We start from the raw sequence: 6,735 nt of genomic DNA, 5'->3' as shown, positions 1-6,735 counted from the left end.
GCAACCCCAGAATTGGCCACGACTGGACCTAATGGTCAGGGGTCCCTTGACCTCTTTATCGTACAACTGTGAGACACAGACATGCACAATGCAGAACATCCTTTGGCATCCTCGAAGCAGTGGTTGGTTACCTAACCACACACACACACACACACCCTGGCAGTGCCCCCGGCAGGCGATGGCAAGGAAGCAGAAGAAAAACCATGCTGGGCACCACCTCTGTGGTGTCTGCCCCAGCCAAATCTGCCCACCGGTATGGGGTGGGGGGGGCAACCCCTTTGCGCTCGGCTCCTTTAAAACGGCGAGGACTTTGGCTCACTCCGCCTTCGCCCCCCTCGCTCCCCCCCATCCACCCCCTTTTCCCCACTGCCGTGGGTTCTGCCAAGTGCCCTGAGCAGCTAAAGCCACGAGATTTCAAGCGAGCAGCTAACTTAAAGGCTTCATTTCCGTAAACTTTTCCATATGTGAGGGCCTCTCTTGAAGCTCGTGTTCCAAAAATAAACGCGCCGTCAGGCCGAGGTGTCCAAGCACACGGAAACCGGGAAAGAAACCCACTGAAAGAAAACAGCACCGGCTCCTGCCAGCGGGCTTGGGGCACAGTTGCCTCAAGGAGGAGAGAGAGGAAGAAGAAGGGGTGCCTTTTGGGGGGGTGGGGGAGGAGGTGGGGAGCGGGCTGGTTACAGAAGGGAATGTTTTTAAACGGTGGAACATCAATAAAAACCCAGCCGAGGCTCCCTCCTCCCTCTAAAACACCATTCGGAGTTCAACTTAATTCCAGGCATGCATTCGATTCCCTCGCCATTAGAGGGATCCTGGACCTTGTATTGCCCCATCAGAGGATGGGAGTGTGGGGGTCACAGAGAGGTCACTCTAATGGGGCTCCTTCTTCTCTGGGATTCATCCAAGATGGAGACACTGAAACCCATATGTTCTTCCAGGCTCCTTTAATTGTTCCTATCCCTCATGGGCAAAGGAGCTTATGCCTCTCCATATTTCTGTGGTGTGGGGAGGGGCTGCGTTTCTAAGAAACAACCAGCACTGTTAAAATATATTTTTTAAAAAAATAATAAAAAAAAATAAATTCTTTGGAACAACTAACATGATAGCTCGCAGCAGCCTGGAGCCATCTCGTTTCAAAGGCTTTTTTGTTAGATCGCTGTGTTTTCTATGTCACTGTGCTTGCTCGCTCGCTCTTGCTTGCTCAAACACACACATACACAGACAAGTCTCAAACACACACACACAAACACACACAAGTCTCTGCCCGTGAAGAGCATACACTTTTGAGCAAAAGGGAAACCGAGGCCATTAACGGATTTGGCCCCAGCAAGGTAGAAGACTGAACTTTGGCACTCCTCTCACGCTAACCTCAAAATGACACCCTGCACCAACACATCTGTCTAGCCTTTATTTTTGGTAGAGTACCAAATTCCTCCCCCAACCCACACTCACCACCCTGCCCCTTTCTGGTCCTTCCTTCAGCTGAACCAAATTTCCGGTTCCCTCCTGCTCTCCCCCCACAAAGTTTCTGCAGGAGCCCCAAATAATCAACCACATCCTAGGAGGAGAAGGCAGAATGTGGAAAGAAGAAGAAGCAACAATTGAACAAGGTTGCAAAGAAAGCAACGGGGAGCCTGGACCCTTTGCTGAGAGGGGTTTTTGTGGGGAGAGGGGAGAAACTGAAGATGTCTAGTTTTTCTGCAGAAGAGCACCCATTGCAATTTTGTAAAACAGAAGGTGAGAGTGAGAATTGCATGGATCAGGGACAGGGAACTTCCACATGTTGTTGGACTCTAATTCCCATCACCCCTGCCCAGCATGGTTAGGGATCATTGGAGCTGATGTTCAACAGCATTTGCAGGACCAAAGGTTCCCCAGCCATGGTGTAGAACAGGGTTTCCCCAGCAGTTTTTGGACCACAATTCCCATCATCCCTGACCCACTGGTGCTGATAGCTAGGGGTGATGGGACTTGTAGTCCAACAACAGCTGGAGACCCAAGTTCGGGAAGCCCTGGTGTAGAGCATGGTTGGCTAGGCAGCCAGCCCAAAACACTTTGCTACCTGAGATGGAACAGCAACCCCCTCCCCTCATTTTGGCACCTGAGGCAGAAAATCTCGCAAGTGCCGCTCCCCATTCCTGGCATTAAAAATATGGCAACAACTTTTTATAAAAAAAAAGTGTTGCCTTTTCGCGACACCCCAAAAAAAGATGCCTGAGGCAGTTGCCTCATTCTGACTAGTGGTAGGGCCGGCCCTGCCAGGGTAGAATGGCGTGTGAGTGTCAGCAGCAATCCTGGATTTCAAGAAAGGGTCTATGTCAGGGATTGAATCTCCACCATTAACCTACGGTCCTTCCAAGGACCATACACACCCTTTGCATTTTATATAGTTTGAGCATTGGAATTAGACTATGGAGCCCCTGTTTCAAAGGCATGCTCAGCCTTTACGCTGGGCCACTTTCTTTCTCTGTCGCTCTCTCACCCTAGCCTATGATGCAGGTTTGTTGTGAAGCTAAAAGGAGAGAGGGACCATGCATGCCATCCTAAGCTCTTCAGAGAAGGAGCAGGATTTTAAAAATGAAATAAATAAATAAATATTACACACATAAGGGACCCCTGACCATTAGGTCCATTCGTGGCCGACTCTGGGGTTGCGGCGTTCATCTCGCTTTATTGGCCGAGGGAGCCGGCGTACAGCTTCCGGGTCATGTGGCCAGCATGACTGAGCCGCTTCAGGCGAACCAGAGCAGCGCACGGAAACGCCATTTACCTTCCCGCCGGAGTGGTACCTATCTATCTACTTGCACTTTGACGTGCTTTCGAACTGCTAGGTTGGCAGGAGCAGGGACCGAGCAACGGGAGCTCACCCAGTCGCGGGGATTTGAACCGCCAACCTTCTGATCGGTAAGTCCTAGGCTCTGTGGTTTAACCCACAGCGCCACCCGCGTCCCATTACACACATTACACACATATTCCTGTCCTTTTCTCTAACATAACTCCAGCCTCCCACCCATTGGCATAGGTTAGGGAGGTAAAAAGCCTCAGCTTAGCAGAGAACTTGCACCCAAAGCCTTTCCTGATCCAAGCCCAATCACGCCTTCGACTAGAACAGGCAGCCCTCTTGAGCTGACGCTCTTAAGTGGCAAGGAGTCACAGCAATCTGTTCCAGATTAAAATGGAGCAGTTCGCTTCCCCTCCTCCTGTCTCTGCTTTGCCTACACATGTCTACCAATACTTCTGCACAATCCAAAATCCCTGCCAAAAAAAAAGTTACAAACGCTACCCTCCCTCCCTCTCTCTCTCTTTCCATTTCCACTCCCCACTTACACACACACACACACACACACACTCCAATTGGCCCTACTAAAAGATTTATGCTACTACACCAGATTTGATAACTGGAATACATTAGGAAAATAATGCCCCTTTTGCATGTTCATCCAACGCGCATAATTTTTTAATCGCGGCGCTTTATGGTTTCGAGAATGCGGGGTTCCTTTCATGCAGAAATGAGCCCCTTCCTTAGCTATAATAACCCCTAATTTCAATTTGCTCTCCTATCCCAAGCACCCTGGCAGCCACAAATACTAAGGGAACATGGAGCACACCACATTCCTTAACCTCCTCATCAAAGAGAGAGAGGGGGGGGGAGAAAAAGCCCCTAAACTTTCCTTTGCTGTCTGCAAGCGTGTCTGGAGTGGTCCGGGGCCAGTGGGAGGGGAGGGGAGGGGGGGATTGGTTTTGTGTAGAATTGAGGTATGGGGTGGGGGACTGGATTTGAATTTGGACAGAAGCCATTCAGTTGGGTTTGTTGGCTTTAAAATAAAATAAAATAACTTATTCCAAGGTGGAAAAAGCTACATGTATTTTCCACTTTACTTAAAAAAAAAGAAGTCCGGAGGAGAAAAGGGACAACACAATGACAGGATTGTGCGAAAGGCTGAGTTGGCACTTAGCGGGCAAAGGTTATGGTAAAAGGTGTTTATAAGGAATATGCAAACATGAGCATCAAGGGAGTCATTGCTCATGGTTAGAGGCACTGAAATCCTCTGAAATTAAGCTGCCATGGTGTACATTTTCCATAGTCCTCAATGCCCACAATGGAACGAGTTGTTGAGTTGCGCTCCCTTCTCCCCGACCCAAAAGACAGAAAGACTCCACCCCCGTTTTTACGCAGACTTTGCAAAAGTATTTCAAGAAGGAACACAGCAACAGCCTTTTGAAAAGCCTGTGTGTGTGTGTGTGTGTGTGTGTGTGTGTGTGTTTTAACACGAAGCCCCTAAACAGAGAGCTAAACTAGAAAGAAAGAAAAATAAGAATTTGGCCTACACCACAGAGATGTTTGTTAGCTTCCATTAAAGGCTTAGCTACAGAGTTGCCAGCCACAAAAGTTGGGGCAGGAACCCCAAATCATAATATTGGGACAACTGAAGCTCTTTTTAATACGATTTCTGGGCCTTTGGGTTACAAAGAGGCCGTGCCTGGGAGCATTGTTTTTCTAACTTTGCAGCAAGAAGTTATCACTGGCTGGGATGCTAGAAATGGAAGATCAGCTATCAAGTGCGACTGTCCTGTAAAGTTCACCACAGTTTTACAGAAGTGAGACACAGTGTGACTGGGCCAAAATGCCTGCCAGGAAACCCACAGATAGCCAGAGACTCAAATCCAAGCCTTCCAGTCCCAAACCCCCTTGAGCTCCATGCAAACTAATCTAGAACAACTTTGCCAGATTCTATCACTGCAAATGCCCGTTAGAATGCACACAGAACCCAGATGCAAGCTTTGAAAAAAGCTTCAACGTTTTATCATCGCCTGCCACTAACCAGCCCCACTTGCAAGTGCAACAGGCTGCTTAAAAGGACATTGTAAATGAAGGGTTCGAAGCTTCAGGTTCTGCTAAACGGAAAGCCATAGTTTGTCACTGTGTTCAACATACACACCAACATTCTGCTGATATAAATAGGGGCATGGGCCTTGCGCCTTCTTCCCAAAGCCCAGGAAGCACTCCTTCTTAATGCTGCCGCCGCTGTAGGAGCTACTTCCTTAGCCCCCATCTGCAGGTGGTGCGAAATCTGGGCATCCCCAGGTGAAGGCAGAGCCCGGGGTGCCTTCAAAGAAACTGTGAGTGTCCCGCTTAAAACGGGGCATTTGGAAAGTATGGTTTGACTGCAGCAGAGACCTAAAAGCCAGGGTCGAGCTGTGGTTTTCAACCCTTGTTGTTGTTGCTGTTTAGTCGTGTCCGACTCTTCGTGACCCCTGGACCAGAGCACGCCAGGCACTCCTGTCTTCCACTGCCTCCCGCAGTTTGGTCAAACTCATGCTGGTAGCTTCGAGAACACTGTCCAGCCATCTCGTCCTCTGTCGTCCCCTTCTCATTGTGCCCTCCATCTCAGGGTCTTTTCCAGGGAGTCTTCTCTTCTCATGAGGTTGCCAAAGTATTGGAGCCTCAGCTTCACGATCTGTCCTTCCAGTGAGCACTCAGGGCTGATTTCCTTCAGAATGGATACGTTTAATCTTCTTGCAGTCCATGGGACTCTCAAGAGTCTCCTCCAGCACCATAATTCAAAAGCATCCATTCTTCGGCAATCAGCCTTCTTTATGGTCCAGCTCTCACTTCCATACATCACTACTGGGAAAACCATAGCTTTAACTATAAGGACCTTTGTTGGCAAAGTGATGTCTCTGCTTTTTAAGATGCTATCTAAGTTTGTCATTGCTTTTCTCCCAAGAAGCAGGCGTCTTTTAATTTCGTGACTGCTGTCACCATCTGCAGTGATCATGTAAGTAAAATCTCTCACTGCCTCCATTTCTTCCCCTTCTATTTGCCAGGAGGTGATGGGACCAGTGGCCATGATCTTCGTTTTTTTGATGTTGAGCTTCAGACCATATTTTGCGCTCTCCTCTTTCACCCTCATTAAAAGGTTCTTTAATTCCTCCTCACTTTCTGCCATCAGTGTTGTGTCATTTGCATATCTGAGGTTGTTGATATTTCTTCCGGCAATCTTAATTCCGGCTTGGGATTCATTGCGGTATTTGGATGAAATGGCAAATTAAACTTCTAACCTTCTCTTTCAGTGGAGGCAGGGGAAAGGCAAGGAGGCTAGCCACAACTTCTTCATGTCAGGGCAAACCATGGTTTGTCGTCAAGCCTGAACGCAACTACAACAGGCCATCTTTTCATTCCTGTTTAACACACCACAAGCTTCAGAAAGCAAGCACATGTATTCTCAACTTGTAGCATTGCCAGTTAAATTAGCCCTCGCCCATGAATCAATTGAAGCTGGAGGTTGACTAATTAGATATCATGGTGAGGTGCAGTGGTTAGAGTGTTCAATTAGGGTTGCAGGTTCAAATTCTCACTCATCTGTAAAGCTCACTGGGTGATTTTCGGACACTTGCTATTTCTCTTAGCCTTTTCTACCTGACAGGGTTGTTGTGAGAATAAAATCACGCAGGAGGGGACCAAGAAAACCATGTATGTTGCCTGGAACTCATTGGAGGAAAGGCAGGATTTAAATTAAGAATAAAAGTTTATATTTCTCTGCAAACTAAGCAAATATGTACTGCCCCTAGCTTCGTTTTCAGCTTCATTGTACAAAACTTGATAAGCCAAAGCACAAAAGCTGGTGCCTGCCCACAAAAGAGCTCTATGGTGTCTTTCAGATTTGCTGCAAATTTGGGCTGCATTCCTGCACACAATTTGGTTGCTTAAAGGTAAAGTAAAGGGACCCCTGA

General features: G+C 48.0%; 1 protein-coding gene across 1 annotated transcript in view; it reads right to left on the bottom strand.

Annotated features, from left to right (window-relative positions):
* RARG (retinoic acid receptor gamma) overlaps positions 1-6,735 on the bottom strand; it is a 128,357-nt gene that overhangs the window by 80,203 nt on the left and 41,419 nt on the right. The gene's annotated exons all lie outside the window — the stretch shown is intronic.

This window comes from Podarcis raffonei, chromosome 2 (genome assembly GCF_027172205.1).
Source record: "Podarcis raffonei isolate rPodRaf1 chromosome 2, rPodRaf1.pri, whole genome shotgun sequence".
Taxonomy (NCBI): Eukaryota; Metazoa; Chordata; class Lepidosauria; order Squamata; family Lacertidae; genus Podarcis; species Podarcis raffonei.
The sequence above is the reverse complement of the archived record's forward strand: the minus strand, read 5'-3'. Positions and strand labels throughout refer to the sequence as shown.